At 28.5% G+C, this 20,579-nt stretch overlaps 1 protein-coding gene across 3 annotated transcripts in view; it reads left to right on the top strand.

The window, feature by feature from the left end:
* LOC119669144 (serine/threonine-protein kinase tousled-like 2) overlaps nucleotides 1-20,579 on the top strand; it is a 130,960-nt gene that overhangs the window by 83,099 nt on the left and 27,282 nt on the right. Inside the window, exon 1 of one of the 3 annotated variants that reach the window (XM_038078942.1) lies at nucleotides 19,485-19,504. The exons of the other annotated variants lie outside the window; for them this stretch is intronic. The gene's annotated coding sequence lies outside the window, so the exon portion shown is untranslated. Of the gene's footprint in view, nucleotides 1-19,484; nucleotides 19,505-20,579 lie in introns of those variants that run through there. 3 annotated transcript variants of the gene reach the window in all.

The raw sequence follows: 20,579 nt of genomic DNA, 5'->3' as shown, positions 1-20,579 counted from the left end.
AGGATTAAGCATGATTTAAGTTAGTTTTGAGCCATGATTTACTACAGTGAAATAACCCCTAACTCTACAAACCAATTAAATAATGTAATATTATCATTTAGATGGTGTGCCATTCTTGTTCTTGGGCAGTGTTGTTACAAATGACATTACAGTTGTCGTATAGAAAAGGCATAAGTTAATATCGATTAATATTGAAATTGCATCGTCTGTCAATTAGCTAAGATAGCCGTGTTAATTCCATATTCCGTGTAAATGTGGGTATAAGGATGGGTATATTAGAACCAGCCGGACGCATTGATAAGTGCAAGTATCTGGCCAATACTAATATTGAAAATAGCGGCGAGTGTTAAGCCTGGGTCTGGACAAGTCTGTACATACATACAACAAACAGGTGCTTTGGGTCTCCTCTTCGAGTACCGATAGACATGTACTACAGAAGATTTGATAGGGGATGTTGAAACCGAACTTGGTTTGATAGATTTGATAGGGCATGTTGGAACCGAATTTGGTTCCATATAGTTCTATAGTCCAGTGTCCCTTTAGAACAAGTATTAACTTGGAATATACATAATTGTATTCGTCTTTTTTTTTGTGCAATAAAGAATAATTTCCTATATTAATGTTGAATAAATCCGAAACACTCTGTATCTCTTATAGCTAGCATAAAAACAGTATAATTGAAATCGATTTTTTTATGACAAGTATTTATATGAAATAATATGTGATTCATATTAGGATCATTTAAACGTGCTATAGATTCCAAGAGATTTAGGGTCTCATCTCATCAATAGAGCACAATTTTCATGAAAAGTTTAAGTTTACTTTGACTATCATTGTCCCTAGTTCAGATATTAAGTAAATGAGTATATAGTTTTGTATATTTTTACTTATATGTATATATATATATTATGTATACGAATATATTACCGAAAAAGCTGCACTTTTCGAAATATATATACAGATTTTCGTATATACATTATAAACGTATGCACTCAAATATATAAAAATTTTGTATCTATATTAAAACTGATATTACTCAAAAGCTGCTATGGATTTTTGTGTTTTTTTTTGTCTGTTTATTTTTTTTTAACTTGCAGTGATGTTGCCTATGCGCTTTATGCTTTGTTCGCGTTTTATTTTATTCGAAATAAAAAAAGAATTTGAAACTTGAAAAAGTATCTTCGAGTTTCTTCTCCTGGTTTCGTTTGCACTGTAGTTGCGCGTATCTTGTTAAAAAGTTTATTGTCGCTATATTACCCATAGTTGTTGTTTTTGCTGATGTATGCAGTACTGGTGTTGCTATGCTATGTTTCGAGAATCGACCAGGCAACTGACCAATTCACTTTTTAATCAGCCAGCAATAATATATAGCAATTTATATATATATAAATATATATAAATTTATTACTCAATCTCAATATATATCTTGAAGTTCGTAAGTATTTCTATATGAAAGTCACATAAAAAGTTGTATGCAAAATAAATTTAAATAAATTTGTTGCTACAATCAACAAGAATACGACAAGTAATGTTTAAACAGTTGATTTGTCTTGCCGTTTGCATTGTATCTTTTAATCCATACTTCGACTTCGAGTTATCTCTGTTTTGAATTCAATATGCAAAATTACTGTACGAATGTCACGTGAAAAAGTGTGTCTGTCTGTATGATAATTTAATTGGTTCAATAAAATTTTATTTTTTTTCTAACCGATATGTATATATATTTGTATATCTTATCAGTTCAAATACTTAGTCTAGATCTAAACTACCATTAACAACTGAAAAATAGTTGCAGTAACTATAATATGCATATATTTTTCGTTAATACGAAAACGTTAAAAATTCCTATTAAAAAAAAAATCTTCTCTACATTTTAAAAAAATTCTCTTAAATTTTTGGCGAAAATTAAAAACAAAATTTTTTTACCTTATAGATTTTCAATTGATTCGAATTCAAACATATAATTTGGTATCATCAGTTCGGATTCAGAAGAACATATTCGAAAATTGAGTTAATTCATAAACTTGTTGAAAAAATACATACCACTTTCTGATGAAAAGAATACTGTTTAGCAGAGTTTTTGAACATAAGTCAATCATTTGATTTTGTATGACACCAATGACCCTTTTTCAAATTCAAAAATCTTGCCTCTAAAAAACTATATGTTTTAAAAAATAGTATCATTGAAGCTGAAATCCTACAACGCAGCTTACTTGGTCCAATCTTTTATCAAATTTTTACGTATGAATTACCGAGGACGTTAGAAATGGTAACCAGTACATTTGCAGATGATACATCAATCCTGGTGACTGCAAGTGATCCCACTGAAGCCTCTTGTAAACTCAAGTTGACCTAAATCAAATATGAAATGGGTTGAAGCATTAGCGCTTGAAAGCAAACAAATCATAATCTACCGATGACACATTCACAATGATTAATCTAACAACCGGAAACGCAAATTTTCAATAAAAGTGTGCTAAACCCTATATAGACCTACCGGATCCAACTATGGTGCATAGCCTCAAGACCCAGCATCAAAATTTTTCAAAGATTAAAGTCTAAGACTCTACGAGAAATTGTAAATACTTCATAGTATGTAACTAATGTCCACATTCATCGTGACCTCAGCATTTTTTCGGTGAAAGATGAAGTTAAAAATGTAGCTAGAAAATACAGATTCATTCAAACGAGTTAGATGTCAAGCTCAAAATTTTTTTCAAGGCTAAAAAGAAAAACGCCGTTTCAAATTATATAATAAAATCTTCATTTAAAAAAGTGTAAGGTCTTCATAGGTCTACCTTATTTGCACATTATCCTATCTAAAATGTTGTAACATAAAGTGTGACAAAATAACTCTGACAGAGTACATATTAAAATTAAAATAAAAAAAAAACATTTTAAGAACTCTCTTGTAGTTTTTAGCGAGCATTGATTAATACTACAGCACCTTCCTTATAATGAAATATTTGCGTTGTTGCGTATACGACGTTAATTGCGTCAAATTTAATGTTAGTACATTTATGCAAGTACAATATTGCAATGAATGCATTATGTGACGGATAAAACGCAAAAATAACTTTTGACTTTGGTTTTGTGGTAAATACATATTTCTTGACTGAAACTCTAATAGAGAAAATTTTTTTTATATATTAAATTTATAGTTTAAATTTTAATGTCAGTTGTTTAATATAATAATAATTGAAGTATTAATTTGCTTTTTCTGAATATACGAAATGAGTTGGCAAAACTAAAACGGAACGTACTAAGGTTCTTACATTTAATTTTTTGAAGTTTCTTTTAAGCTAAGCTTAAGCTTTAATTATAATATTTTATTGAATCTTTAAAATAATTTTTAAATTTTTTAATTTAATTTTATTTTGTTTGGAAATATTAATTACAGTACTACCCTCGCTTGTAACGATATTTTTCTTTTACTTAGCTGTAGATATTATAGTACTACCCTCGTCTGTAAAGATATTTTTTACTTAGCCTTAGCCGCTGCAAGCAGCTACAAAAAGTATTTGTTGATAATATTGAACCAAATAAGCAACGAATTAAATTACCAAACACCTAACAAAACTAAAGTTGCTTTTGTACTATTTGTATATACATGTATTTATGTACATATGTATGTATGTATATTATATGTTAATTTATATATAATTGTATGTACATATGTATGTAAATGTTCATGGGTTTATTCGCCTGCCCATCCTACTGTAGTTCACTTTTTCAATTTGTGTCTGCCTTTCGAGTTGCGTCTGATGTCTTTGTTTTTTGTTTTTTTTATCTGTATCTTCATAATTGCTTCTATTCGTAATGTATACGTGGAGATTTATAAATAATATTTAAAACAATTTCAATTTTTACTTTAATTTAAACACAAATATAATTTTAGCTACAGATTGGATATACATGTGTATGTATATGTATGTGTGTGCTTTTGTGCTGTAACGTAAAAACATACATATATTCACTCCTACAAAACTATTAGATGTGTTTCTTTTTTGTGTTGTTGTTGTTGGTTTATTTTTTGTGTCCATATTAATTTGCAAATTCTTTTTTAATTTAAAATTTCACTTTGTTTAATTGTTAAGCTTGTTTTATTTTTACATTATTTATTTTTTTGTTTCTATGTTTTTTTTCTTTTTTTTTTTGTTAACTTTTGTTTTATTTACTCTGTTCTCGTGTTTTTTTCTTATCAGTCGAAGTTATTCGCTTCTTTGTTGCCGTTCTATTTTTATGGAATTCAATAAGTTTTAGATTTTTGAATGAAAGTTTGTTAAATGCAACAGCCGTTGTACATGTAGTCGTGTATCGATACAAGTACATACATATGCGTACGCACACGTATATTACATAGAAAAAGCAAACATATCTACATGCTTTGTAAATATTATGTATATGAGGGTCCATATGAAATGTCGCAACATCGCTTCTGAATTTATATTATACATACATACATATGCATATGATGTATATTTGTTTGTGTTGATATATAATTGATACATATAACTGTTCATACATACATACAACACATATATACGAATTCTAAATAGACTCGTTCAATTGTTTTTCTAAATTTTTATTTTATAGAATAAATATTACATATGGACCCACATATGTGTGGACCCTGTATTTTCATTTCTGTCATTTTTCATGACCCCACCCTAAAATAAATTGATTTCTTTAGTGTATTCATTTGGGAGTGAATGTTTCGTATTTAATTGCATGTAATTTTAATTGCATATTAAGCATCAAAGTCATACGTACGTACACATACTAATGCATGCTAAATAAAAATACAAAATTATGTAAATAAACATATGTATATACATATTTATTTAAAATTATATTTACATATGGAAATTACCTAAATAAAAAAAAATTATTAAAATTAAAAAAAAATTATTAAAATAAAAAAAAATTATTTATGCCGATTATGTGTGTATATATTATATCTATTATTAATATATTTAAAAACATATTTTCATATAAAAACTTACTATATAAATTAATTTATAAAAAAAAAAGTTATTCATATTAAAATCAATATAATGGATTTCTTTATTATGTATTATATACTTACATATATATCTTTTTATTCTGATACGAATTTTTTCCAAAAGTGCAGTGAAAATCATAACCCCAGGGATGTATCCTGACTATGTCTAACAGCAATTCATTTGAAGCGATTCAGATCTAACATTTATTACACAGTGAAAACTCCCATACTTAAACATTCATCATCGACCAATTTTTATCCGTTCAATTTATCTGGTTTAAAAATGTTTGCAACAAATAATAAAAAAGTAATGTTTGGAAAAATGGTCTGTCTAAGAGGGATGTTCCTTCAACAGATATATAGTACTTTAATATTTTTTGATTTTTTTAAGGCTTCTGTCAGTCTGAATAAACAACTTTTAATTTGGTTTTTAGGTTTTTTTTTATATTTTGTTTTATTATTTTTTTTTTATTTACTTTTTATTTACTTTTTGTTTTTTTCTTATTTAATTTCAATTTATTTTTATTTAATTTCAATTTTTTTTTTATTTAATTTCAATTTTTTTTTATTTAATTTCAATTTTTTTTTTATTTAATTTCAATTTTTTTTTATTTAATATCAATTTTTTTTTATTTGGTTTTTTAAATTATTATCTATATAAATATAGTTCATTTGATTCCAGGGGGGGAATATTATTACAACTGCTAGTTCCATTTTCAGTAAATACACACACATATATAAAAATTTGTCTATATAGTCAACGATAGCCTACTCCCCCGTGTATATTACAGTTTCTACAGTACAATCGTATTGTATATTTCTATATTTCTAAATTAAATATGTCGTAAGAAAGGAAAATATGAAAGTTTTTTTTATTAGTACTGTCGAGCACTTGTTTCATTTTTCAAACTTCTACTCTTTAAATAATTTTCGCAGCTCTATTGGATTTTGCCATCTCTACATTTTAAACAGTATTTAAAGTATCTTCATCACATAGTTAACTACTCTTGCAGAGATTTTAAATTTTACTGAACGATTTCTGAAAATGGTACAATTCTGTGTTTTCTCAGATCAACAAGAAAGCAAAAAAGGACTGGTTAAGATATCGACAATTTTGTTCATTGTTTATACTACTATTTTTATGTAATTATTTCTTTCGTACCCTACATTTTGTTGCTGTTAGCTAGCACTTTAAAGTTTGCTTGTTTGATTGTGTATTGATTGATATATGTATATTCGAGCTAAATTTAATGAAGTGAAGGGGTTAGGTTCATAGTTGATATAAAGTTAACTTATTAGTGCAACTCATCTCACTTTTACTCATATATAGAGCCTATAAGACTAGAATTTTACCCACTTAAGCTTTTGTTTTTTGTAAAAGGTGTGTTCACTTTATAAGTAAAAATGGAACAAAAAAAATTTCATTTTATTTTTTTATAATATAATCAAATATGATTTAACTAAATGTAGTGAACTAAATAATTTTGTGTTAATTTTTTGTTTGATTTCACTAATATGGGAGCAGAAATATCAAAACGTTTCAAGTGCAGTGATTTCAGTAAACATTCGAATATATCAAGAATTACTCATGTTTCAAATTAATAAAATAATTAAAATGTGCATATACGCAAATTGCTAGAGATCTGTTTATTTCGTATATATGTTTATATAATATGGAAGTATTTTTACACAAACAAAACATATATATATATATTTATATAAACAGAATACTTAAAAATTATTTTCCATGAAAAAATGTACATGTTTTCATACACTCTTATATCTATTCATGCTTTTATTATATACAATATACATACTATATATATATATATATATATATATTATATATATATTTATATATATATGTGTATATAAAAGTACAAATCAAGCAATCAAAAAAATGAAGTAGAAAAATTGAAATAAAAATAATAAATAAAAGCATTGACGGCAACTTTGCAAATTTTTTTTTGTTGTGTTGGCGATTTTTGTTAATATATACCTATAATCTGTACAGATACCAGATACAAATATTCGTTAAGTATATAATAAAAAAAATTACTTTCAACACAACACAGCTCAGCACAGCAAGTAGAGTTAAAGTATAACAGATAAAATCTTTGAAATACACAAAAACAATAAAAGTAGTATCACCCAAAAAATAAATAAATAAAGATTGCGATGCTATAAAATAAAAATATAAAAAAAATAATTTAAAAAATACTATGTATTTCAAACGTATTATGTACATGCAAATTTTTTATGTATCGCCATAACACGTATTAACACAAGTGTGTTTTATATAATTTCTTTTTATAAGCGTACGACCGTAGATACTCAAATTAATGAGATACGCTTTAATTTTTACTTCATAAATTCGGCAAAAGTTAGTATATCCGTAATAATTTTGCTTGTCTTACAAATGAGTATATGAAAACATTTTATTGACGTCATATCAATTAAAATAATATTTTTCAAAAGCAAATTTTTACTTGGCCTTATGTGAATAATATCTATAATATAATTAGATCAGAATGTATTTTTAACAGTATTGCCTAGTATACTGAATATGTTAACGTTTTTATAAAGTATTAGAAAATACTAAAAATACTAGTAAGTTTCTTTATGTGTTCATATACCTCTCCGACTATTAAATTGTTCTATATGCCTAGTATTTAAATTTATTTATTTAATTTATTTGTTTATTTTATTTGTTTATCAAAACTTTTTTATAAATAAATCTGGTTATAATAAGTAAATTATTATGTGGTTCTACATATAATGATTTGGGTTCTATAAGAAAATAACTGTTCTCAGATTATATCTTCCGTAGCTCCCACCTGCTATCGACCTGCTACCTACGTGTCATATGTAGAAATCCATCATTTTATAAGATGTTCTTATTATTATTTTTATTCCAAATTTATTTCTGGTGATATGTGTAGAACTAGAATTATATGAAATACTTGGCTTATTGTTCTTAAGGTACTATTTGCAAGTAAAATAATATATATATTATAATATAAAATAATATATATATAACATATAATTATTTGCCTTATTACTTTTAAAGCACTATTTGTTAGTATATTTATTTATATAGCATTTTTGCAAATAATTGTCAATAAACAGGTGATAATTTTATCAAAATAAAGTACAATTGAAGAGCAGAGTACACGAGAAATTTGAAAGTGCTGCCTAATTGACAATAAAACAAAAATCTATTTTCGATAAATATCCGATCGAAATCTGAACTTAGATAAGGTTAGGTTAGGTTAGCTCAAGTGGGCCTTGTGCACAATAAAGCAAGTTCGAAAAATTCTACATTGCATTAGTTTCATAGGCAGACAAGAAGGACCAGTAAAAACACCAGTGTCCTTTATTCAAGAAAAGTTAATCGACCCGATAAGTCTTTATTTAAACTTGACTAAGTCCCTAAGTGTACAGAATGATAGCTCTGCCTGGTCGGCAGGAAAAAGTGCCTCGGTGATTTTAATTTTATCCTACTAAATGATGGACACTGATACATGACGAAAAGTACAAGTTCCTTTTCATCTGCGAAGCTTCAACTCTGACAAATGTTATTATACGATAGACCGAGTCTGTTTGCATGTTATCCCAGTATACAGTGGCCCGTCAGCACCGATACTGCAATGTTTATCAGGTCATGTCTTAGTTGAAGCAACTTACTGGTATGTTTCTAGTTATCAGCAATTAATGAAGTATAATGTTTAAATAGGCCTTACAAGATCATCGCAGAGAGATGTTGAACCATATTATAACTTTTTAATTTGCATTTGTAGTCTTTACTATTCCTTTCGTTGAAACTGTATTGGGCACGGTGACCAGTCATTAATCAAATTTGGTGATAGTTAGACTTTTAGGTGGCGATGTTTGAGTTTTTTCAGTTTATTAAATATCTCATCAAATATGTTATATTACAAGTTTATAATTTCTAATTTATTAATGCTTCTCAGTGGGTTCGCGATATAATACCTCGTTATGTTATTGAAATAATATTATCTAATATCTTTTAGTGTTCAAAGGGTCTTATTAACGACAATCTGACTTAACTGTATACTCTGAAAAAAAAATTTAAATCTTAATTGGCTATTTTATTTGCCTAATACTTTTCTCCACTATATTGAATCAGAGTTGCTAATAGGTTATTAAATTGGAAACTATGATTTGCACTAAAATCTTAAGACGGGGCTTTATAACATGACAGAATGGCGATGAAATTTCTCATTATATTCTGTACGAATGCCCAGTTTTGCCCTAGAGACAGAAGACTTTCTGATCTTCATTAAAACATATAGAACATTTTTTGTTTTATTAGGAATTTATTCTTGACACAAGAAGCTGCAAAGGTCGCCGTGCTTTTTTTTTAGACAATTATGTTATATATTTATTATTAATTATTACTTTTCATAGTTTCAAACATTTGCAAATACTAATTTTTTTATTTTATTCCATTTTATGTGTAGTTCAATATCAGATTTACAGAAATACATTTCAAATGCCAAATGTCAATGTTGTACTCAAATTAACATCCATTGAAAGTAATTCCTTTATTTTCTGTACACATTAAGTATTTAACAATGTTTTTTATCTAAGTTCCAACCCATTACTGTCTGTTTATTTTATTATATTAATTAATCGAATTATGTTATTCAATTTGTCTATTTTATTTATTTTTGCTATTCCGAAGCAACAGAAAGAAAAGTATATAACACAATTTCCCTTTTATTTATTTTTCTGTAAATATGTAAACCATTCTGTAAATCAAGACCCAAGGCACGATTGATTATCTGGTGGCCTTGTCTTTATTAAAGTTTTTTGCTCCTTCGTATTGTTATAAGTAAATTGTTCTATAATTTTTTCTTTTTGCTTTAGTATTTTAATTGAAATTAAGATAGTGTAGTCATAGGTATAAGTTATATTGTTTGTTGATTTATTAGCTCGTTATTTCAGTAATTTAAATTCTTTGCTTTAAGTGTAAATTCTATCTTTGAATTAAATGTAAAATGTTTTGAAAAGTGTTTACTAATTAAATGGTATGAAAACAGGTGAAGATTCCTTAGTCCAAGAAACTATAAAAATCATGTTAACTACGATAAAATTCTATCCTATATTCTGTATAAATATAGTACACTTGTTCAAAGAGACTTAAAACATCATACAGAAAACAGGGTTGTTTGCAATATTGGCCAGTAGAGATTGTCAAGGATAAGTTTGTACCAAAAATAAATTTCAATCATTATATGATTTAGTTAGTAAACAATCTGGATATTATATTTATGTAAAGTTGAGATAATTTTTTATATCAACTTATAAAAAAAAATGAAGACAAATTTAATGTGCTTTGTATTTATCTTGCGATTTGCAGTATATCAAAATCACTCCAGAATAGGATAAGTAAGAGTATTTAAGACTTTTGCAGGTAAGTTTTTGGTACTTTTCACTTCTCTGCTTTACTAATTTTGTTTGTGGTTAGGTGGTGTCATATATCCTTTGTTATCCTTCGGATGTACGTTTGTTTATATATATCTAAAATATTCACATTTATGTTAAATACGTTTATATATATAAAAGAGCATATTATATGAAAATGGTGTCATGAGACAATATTGCTGCTGTTGATGTATAATATAATTTTCGATTTTTGCTATTTTCGTCATCGTTGTTGGCTTTGTTGCCGTTGTTGCCTTCGTCGCCGTCAACGCCATCGTAGCTAACCAACAATGCTGAGGTTGTAGCTCATGGATACATTCATTTGCACGTTTGAATTTAATAACGAAGTACAACGAATACGAATTTTGTCGTGGTGAATGTTTCTAGAATTGTCTGTGCTCCTCGATGTGCTCGATACTTGCTCAGTGGTGCACTCTGTAGAGCTGCTGTTGCTATATTTGCTTTCCAGTGAATATATTATTTATGTACTTAAGTAGGTAACTGTTTGTATCTATGTTTATATATAATACTGAATTTAATCATAAGCAGTTTACATTTGTCTTGTTGTGTGATACCGAATGCCATATTGTTTTTCCCTGGACTGATATGCTGTTCTATCGCACTAATCGCACTGTTTAAGTTAACTGCAGTAGTAGTTGCTGATGCTGGAGCTGAAGCTGAAGCTGATGCTGATGCTGTTGGCTTAGGAAGAAGTTTCTTGTAGCCAACCGCCGCCTAATGTTATGCGTTGAATTATGTATTATATGTATACTTATAAATATATTTTCGTTAAATAGCTCGGATATGTATTGTATAGCTCTTTCAACAGCGGCGACACTTGGTGGTTTTAAGTGGATTCTTCCTTAAGCTTTGCCGAAATCGTTGCGTCTGTAAAATGAGTATCACATGCTAGTATCGCAGCACTAAAATGTGAACGAACACCACTTACTTACACGAGTACCTCTTTTACATGAATGTATCTATGCGTATGCATATAAATCTGTACATATGTATTAATATGTGGCATTATTGATTTGCCATTTAACATTTATTTTAGGTTTTTCTTTTTCTTTAACAACGCCTTTTTTCGTGGTATCCTTCGTGGTAATCGCATTTTCAAATTTCACTCAAATAACTTAGGGAGTTTGGCGAAATAACATCATGTGTTTCTTTGCTCTTTAAACTTGATAGGGTGTATTAACTGAATAGGCTCGACAGTTATTTAAAACGTATTGGAAAATATCACCCTCCACTTTCGGGAAATATAAGCAAACTTTTACTGAATTTTTTCATTTCACCAAATCACCAGTTGTGAACATTTTTTGCAGAAATCGATAAATGAATGCTTACATAACGAAAATAACATATGAACTGTTCAAGTTAAATGTTCAGTTTGTGTCACAAAAACGCTGGTATTGTGAGAAAAATAATTTATTAAGTTCACTTCTCTTTTACATTCCACTAATGAAGAATGTAAAAATTTTCTGGTAATCGTCATTTAAAGAAAGGTGTCCTTCATTTCGATGAATATCTAATAAATATGTACTAATTTTTACAGCGTATCTCAAAAATAGTCCACCCAAATAGCTTGAGTAGTTATTGAATAGTGATTATTTTTAGGCTATTAGATTATCTATATATGTAAACTGTTCCTGGAATGCTCAGAAATTTGAGCATTGAAAACTATTTTTTTGTAATTTAAAATATAAAAAAAATCCTTCTATTATAATCTATTATAATATTCTATTATAATATTAAATCAAATACTTTTTTTTATAATGTGGCAACGCTTAGCTACTCAAATGCTTAAGTAACTCAAATGAACGACGAACTATCAGATGATATTAAAATAAGTTGGAAAGTGAAGCAAAGACACTCCTTATCAACATTTATATTTAACTAAAACTTTAATGCAGCAGTTAAAAAAATAGACCAACCTATTACATAATTTAATACAAATATATGGGTATGTGTATAAAATAGTCTTCCATGTCCAGGAAATAACAATTACGGAGGGCCTTGAATTATATAAAGAAAAAATGACCAGAATCTTCCAAAAAAGACAAGCAAGTATATGAAATATAACTTTTAAAGAAATTAAGAAATAAAATTAATTACGTGGTGTGGTCATCATAGATAAACCCTTTATTTAGAAATTAAAGGATGTATGTAGGAAAATAATAGATCTTACTTTTTTTCAGCAGTGAAATTCAAATTAATATTTAAGAAAAGAAAATTTACTAACTTATTCAAATGGCCATAACAATCCGGTACCAGGGTTTGACCTGATGTAGCATGTTTAGCCAGGTGCCTCAAAACACGTGCGTTGTATCCTGTTCAAACATCAAATGCGATTGGTGCTTTCTCAACATAATCACTTCACTGAAAACAAGGTCTACCTTTTTCCTCTAATTACCGCCTTTTTTCGCTGGAATTTCGTTATCCATTTTCATCACACGACAGATTGTTAATTCACTGAATTATATCAATGTTGTGATAAAACTCATACAGCTTGTGATTGTACGAGCTACAGATATAAAAAATGATTATAAGACCGGCTCTCACATATAAGTATTGGATTCTGCAAATTGTGGAACCAAAAACATGAATCAAATTTAACACATTTGACGTGGTCTACAAAACTCATCTAAACACACGCATTACGATAATACTGATAATGAATAATAAAAACAAAATGGAATATTTTTGATATGAAACCGTAACGTTCTACATATCATTGGTGCTCTTAAAGCAATAGGTTTAACACAGCAGGTAATTCACATAAACAAATAACCACGTCACATAATCTTTCAGGAAGATTTTTAAAACATAAAAACGCTTACCTCTAAACCTCTGTAGAAACTTTATTTATATACTTCTACATCAAATAAATGTAAAGTAGATGTTTTTATGCCCTTGTTCGCTATATCACAAATCCATTACTTACAATCAACTTGATAGACCTGGACTCATAATAACAAGCGTTAATTGTCATCTTCATGAGATGACAGACCATTATACCTGATCTCTCATTGCTCAGTATATTGCAAACGAAACTCTATAATAGATCTTTAGATGCAGCTTAATTACAAAAGTTATTATCAAATAAAATTTTTGGTTTTATGTGTAGTTAAAATAGTTGCGTACTTTTATCAGGGAAGAGTCGCAATGGAAACCTTTAATGATAGAATAATTGTAAACTAGTTAATAGTGCTATTAACCTAATGGGACTATAATATATTCCAAATTAATTTCAATTAAGATAAAAGGTTAACTTTCATTTTATTTACAAATTTTCTCTTGCTGGCGAAAGTTATGAATTATATTTTTATTTGTTTTTAATTGTTTACATTATATTATATTATATTAATAAAGTGTAAGTCTAGGTTACTTTAAATAAGGTTAAATGCATGAAGAGTATGAAAAGGTATGGTATTCTATGTTGATATGTAATACCATAAGGATAAGGAAAAAAAGATATTATCAATCAATAAGTGAAGATGTACGAGATTTGTGGAAATGCTAAGTTCTTAATTTACCCCTATGATGTAATGCTAGAACATGTCAATAACAATAAATAATAATAAGTTAAGATGTGTCTATTTTGGACATTTCACTGAACTAAAAATTTCCCTAGGATTTTAACCTTTGTCAGGGAAAATCTGGACAGTGACATAATAAGTATTGCTTGTTTTCCTGCACACCATTGTCATGGCAACTATGACGGAAGTTTTTGTTAACGACGCCGCCCATTATGGTCGGTCACTTGGTATTTTACGTATCATACAATGATCAACCCCAGTGATTAAAAACATAAGAAGCCTGACACTTTTCTGTGTTTTTGTTCTTTTATGATAAATTGTTGGTAAAATTTACTGGAATAACTGACAGGTGTGTTCTGGGCGTCAATTGTTATTCACTGTTGCGATTGCCTTATGCTTTATTAGTCATCAACATTGATCGAAAATATATTTAAAAGGATTTTTGAATTGTAGTGACAAAATTTTATTTAAATTGATTCAATTTGAATTTATTGTATAAATGTAATGTTGTTGTTGTGATTCACTACTATTTTAAAATCCTTCTATTAGAAAAATAATTTTTTCTAATTTATAATAATTTTTAAAATTTAAAATTAAATTTAAAAAAAAATTAATTTTTTATGTGCACTTGAATGGAATATATTTTATTTTTATTAAAGAGGTTTTTCGAACAGTAGTAAACTACAACAACAAAAATTCATTTTATATTATTTTTAATTAATTGAATTTTTGGTTGACCATACAGCTGTTTCGTGCATTGCCAAATACCCATAATTAGTGGTCTTAGAAATAATTCTTGTATTTAATTATTTGTAAATAATTATTTTTGAGACTGCAAGTACCAGGAAACGAACTAGGGTCCTGCCAAATGTGAAGCTCAGAGTCAGATTTTTATTTAAATATTTTTTTTTTTGATTTACATAAATTAATTGCCGTCTTAATATTGAAAAAAATTCAGTCTTAAGTTTATAGAAAATATTATTATTAATTATTTATTATTCGTAAATAATTATTTTTGAGACTGCAAGTACCAGGAAACGAACTCGGGTCCTGTCAAATGTGAAGCTCAGAGTCGAATTTTTATTTAAATATTTTTTTTTTGATTTACATAAATTACTTGACGTCTTAATATTGAAAAAATTCAGTCTTAAGTTTATAGAAAATATGATGTAAAATATTTTTGGAATTTTAATTGCATTTGTGCTCTCTTCGTCAGGAACACTCCTAACTAACAATGCCAATAAAATTCTCTTTTACATATTGTTAAGTTAGAGTTTAATATGATTATGGATGGCATTAGATTATTGGTGAATATTTATTACATATGAACGCAGATATTGCCTAGGCAATGGCGGTCATAAATGAATATTACTACATAGCTTAGGTCGCTTTTGAGTTTTCAGTTTTCATGTATTTCGATATTTAAGCATTCGTGGTGGTGCTACATTTTGGTATCCTTGCGTTGTATCATTTCAATTAGAGAATTTTGTTGTTTGTTAAGCATTCGGTGTTCCGTGTTCGGTGTTCGATGCTCGCTTTAGATTTGTGTTATTCCATGAGATTCAAATCAGTTTATTTGAATAAAGTTTAGATTTCATTTTAGCAGCCAGCTTGGTTGTTTTGTATTTGCGCGGGCGAGAAAGTTTTGCTGCACATGTGTGTATGTGTGTGCGTGTGGTTGTGTGTTTGTGTATCATGTTTGGTTGTGGTGAACGTGAACGCGCAACTAGGGTTTTTGTTGTGTAAATATAACTGGAATTCGCTGCCTGCTGGCAGCTGCTGCTGCCGCTGCACTTACAATACCCTAGATGGTGATACACCTTGACGTTGGTTGCATTTGATGTTGATGCGTTTCAATAGCGCTAACCTAGTAGTGAAGTTGTCGATGCTGTGTTGTTGTGCTGTGCTGTATTGTTGCTGTAGCCGTGTATGTTGTTTTTGGTTTTAAATTCTGCCTTTGCTGCGCTAGCCTGGTAACACATAGAATTTCTCTACCTATTTGCGACCTGCTGCACTTCCGGTGTACTTTGTTTGCAACATTCTTACCATAACTACCAAAGCAGCAATCTACATTCCTTTCTTCCTATTCGCTCATACCAAATTGAAATTGCTGCCCACTATTTTACGCCACTTTGACCCCACTTTTGGGTGTGTGAGGAGTGTAGTGGAGTGGGCTTATGCTGCTGGTTGTTTTAGTTTATGTTTGTCTGTATGTTAGATCTGCGTTTGTGTGTGATGACTGACTGTATGTTTGTATATTTAGCTGTTTTACAGTTAAATGAAATTCCTGCTACCGCTGTTGCGTCTTTGTTTCCTTGCGTTACATTATTACGAAGTGCTGCGTACGTACGTATGTATGTATATAAGTACATGTATCAGTTTATGTATGGAAATGTATTTGCGAGCAAATTTGTGGATTTGTATGTAGATTCGTTGTTTTATATTGCGTTGCGTTCGCCAACGGGGCATATTCCGGATTTAATGCATTTTCCTCAATTTCTCCGCATATTTTGCAGTTTAGTAGTTCCGTCGAGTTGTACATATATTAAAATTTGCGTTTGCGTTTGTGTCTGTGTGTATGTGTATATGTCAATGTTTGAATGTTTGTCTACTTGAATTTGAGTATTTGAGTGTTGATATATCTGTAAGTGGGTAAAATTTGTGTGGGTTGCATATAGGTAAAGATTTGTGTATATGTGTGTGTGTTCTTGGTTGTTTCTTTTTTTTTGTTTCTTTTTTTTGTGTGTTTTGTTCATACTTTGCATCAGTCAGTGGCATAAAATCCTTGCGTTTTGTGTGCTCTTCTGTTGCTGCTGCTGCTGCTGTTACTGCTGATGATGCTGCCGATGTAGCCGTTGTATCCTTTAACAGCCGACTTTCGTTCGTTTTGGATACATTTTCGTTAATTTTCGGGGATGTTCTTTGTACCAGTGGCAATATTGAAAACGATGCTGACGACGTCGACGACAAATGAATGCCTTTGGTGGCAATACAGCGGCTTTTTAGTTTCATTTATATATTCACTTTTTGAGTTAACCATTCTTCCAGTATCCTTCGGTGGCAGCAATTGTTGTGGCTCGCTTAGTATTTTTATTATTAATTTTGTTTTTACATCGCATGAAAAGGTCCTCAATTGCGCTACTTGTATGGGCCAAGTAATATCGCACCCATCGTGTCCGTGTCCGTGTCCGTGCGAGTCCACCAGTGGGAAAGGTACGCCAAATAGACAGACTCACATATATGCCGTTTGTGTATGGGATTGCGTGCGTGTGTGTGTGTGTTTGTGTGTATGCAGCTACAGTTTGTTGGTTATATTAACATTTGTTTGAATATCCGTTTTGTCTTTTCGGTGTTCGTTTCTTCGTTCGAGCAGTTGTCGTTGTTGCGTTTTTCTAATTTTTTTTGTTCGTCTTATTTTATTCTCGTTAGCGGTTGTTGTCGCTGTCGTTGATGCTGATGTTGTTGTTGCCAATATGTTCGAAGGACATTCAGTCTACTCGGAACATTTGAGTTGGGGAGTAGAAGCGCGCATTTCGCCCGTGTGTTGTTCTAGCAGCGTAATTGTATGTGTGTTCAGTTACACTTTCGAATATATATAAATTTTTGTATTTTAAGTGTGGAAGAACGGATTCCAGAAAAAATAAACAAAATAAAAGGATTTCATTTTATGCCATATTCTGCGCACATGACAGTGTTGTTCGCTGTTCTTTGTTGTTGTTGTTGTTGTTTTTGGTGCTTACAAATGTCATGTACTCTATATATGTGTGTATGAACGTGTGCGTTTTTATGTGCACTCCTTCGTCTTTAATATTTTTTCTTGTTGAAAGTTTCGCGTGTTTTTTTCGGTTCGCTAACTGATTCATTGGAATACAAAGGAAAAATTGCAAGAAAATATATAAAAAGGACAAATAAGTTAAAATCGTGTTGTTATTTGGGTGTGGCATTTTGGCATTTGTTTCGTGCTTTTTAACATTATAATATAGTTTTTTCTACTAAAACAAACACATATTCTAGATTCATAGTGCTCTAGTGAATTTGTTTTTACTTTATAAATAAATTTTAATATCTTCAGTTGTCCTTGGAATTTACAACAACTAAATGAAATATTCATTTCTTAATCATCATATCAGATGTAAGTTATTTTACTACAAAAGTTATAATTTTAAAAAAAATTAATTTTTATATTATTTAAAATTAGTGAAGATATTTGATTTAATATTTCTATACTTGATAAACATAAAAATAATATGCAAATAAAATTATAATCACTCTCTAATTAACTAAATTTAGTAATAGTAGAGATTATAAAAATCAGTGTATTTTTCATAGTCATCTATTATTGTTTTGCTTATACAGCATCTTTTATTTACAAGTCTTATTTACAAGTTGGTACAAAATTCTCAGTACAAAAGACTACAAAAAAACTTTAAATAACTATTGTACTATATCTACTAATCGAAAACAAGGATGTTGAAATAAACTTTCAAGATTTAACGAAAACTTGATTGATTAGTATTTTTATCGTTATCTTAAAGAAGTGTTTTTTTTACATCCTTTAAAATACATTTGACAGAGTACATATTAGAATTTAACTGAAAAAAAAATTGATATCATGGTTTTCAATTGAAACAAAACGAGAAAATAACACTAAAAATTTTAAAATCCTATCACAGCATAACACCGATACACAAACTTCCAACTATAGAAAAGAATTAAGATTCTAATGATATAAAAACTCCAAATAATAACTATTCAACATATATAAAAAAAAATAAAAGTTGATTTCTATTCTATAATTTTGTTTAATTTCATTTTCATAATTTTCCCTTTTTTGTTTTTAATTTTTTACACATATTTTTATTAGTATTATTTTTTAAATATTTATATTTACTTTAAAATATTTTTATTTTGTTTATATATTTTTTTTTTATTTTTAGATATATTATTATTTTTGCTTATAGGTTTTTATTATCTTTTTCTATAATTTGTTATTTTTGAAAATTTTATATATCCCTAAACTTTTTGAAATATAATTTTATTTATATATTATTTATTTTGTATATACCATATACATATATATATATATATGTATATATATATATATATATATGTTTAAATAATAATATATATTTTTTTTTAATGTTATTTTTGTCAATGTATATTTTTATATTTTTTTTAAAATATATATTTTTTTTTTGCATTAATTATTTTTTTTTTTGCATTAATATTTATTTTTTTATATATTTTTATATAGCCCTCAAATATTTTAATCGGTTCTTAAATTAGTTAGTATTAGGTCTCATGGCCTAATACATGGCTATTAGCCACTGACTTTGTAAACAATTAAAATCCAATATTCCTGTTTGATTTTATGAAAACATATTTCTTCTCAGTAGACCAAAGCTGAAGTTGCTGACAGATGAACTGTAGAGACATCTTAACTTGAGATACCATCTCAACAAAATGGGTCTCTCTAAAGTGACTGAATGTCCTCACTGTCTACAAGGTAATGAAACTTATCACATTCTATATGATTATCCAACGTTGATCTGACTTTTATTTGCATTAAAATATTTGTAATATAAAAAATATGCTATAATAACAGTGCAGTGATTCGTTAGTAACTTAGAATCTTTTTAAATTCGATTCTTTCTTATTATATTCCAATCTACTCTTATTCTATTCTACTATTATTCTATTCTACTCTTATTCTTTTCCAATCCTATTCTATACTACTATTCTGTTTTATTCTATTGTACTTTATTCTATTCTATCCTATTCCTATTTCCTTCTACTGGTATTCTATTTCATTTTTTCCTATTTTAATCTGCTGCTATTCTATGCTATTGTTTTCTGATATCGTTTGTGGAATAATAGGAACTGTATTAACGGATGCTATTATTGTAGAAAAAATTCTACAGTATTTTTTTAAAATTTGTTTACTTATCCGTTACTGTGGACATGTCTCTGGAAATTTGAACAACTTAACAGATGTATTTACTTGGTTTTTCAGTTTATGACCAACATAAATGTAGTTTTTTACGCACCTATATTGTGATATAAAAACTCATCTTTTATCATTTTTTTTACATGTGTACTTGGAAACAAACAGACGTCAGTTAATATATAAATTTTTAAATGACTAGCTTAGAAACTGAATCACTTGTTCATCTACTAGTATGTTAATATAGACAGTATGTCCAAACTCATTGACAGATAAAAATGATTTTCGCGATTTGTCTTATTAATTACGATTGCATGTTGTATGAGATTTTCTTCTCACAAATAAACAGCCTAATGTTTAACAGTCCCACTCTAGTAATATACTTGATGTATGGTCCTGTTAAGCAGACATTGACAGTAAGAATTTTAGTAATAAAGTCAATATTGTTTCAGTCCAGTCGATGACAACAATAGGGTTAATATATAGCGAGTCATCAGTGATAATTTACGAGTTAATATATAGCGAGTTATCTGTGATAATATAGGAGTTAATATATAACGATTAGGCAGTCGTAGATTGTAGCAACTGATTTAGTATATAGAAGGAATTGTAAAAATTCGTGTAATTTTATGGTATT

This window comes from Teleopsis dalmanni, chromosome 1, assembly GCF_002237135.1.
Source record: "Teleopsis dalmanni isolate 2A chromosome 1, ASM223713v2, whole genome shotgun sequence".
Lineage (NCBI taxonomy): Eukaryota > Metazoa > Arthropoda > Insecta > Diptera > Diopsidae > Teleopsis > Teleopsis dalmanni.
Note: the sequence above shows the minus strand (reverse complement) of the source record. Positions and strands in the feature narration are given on the sequence as shown.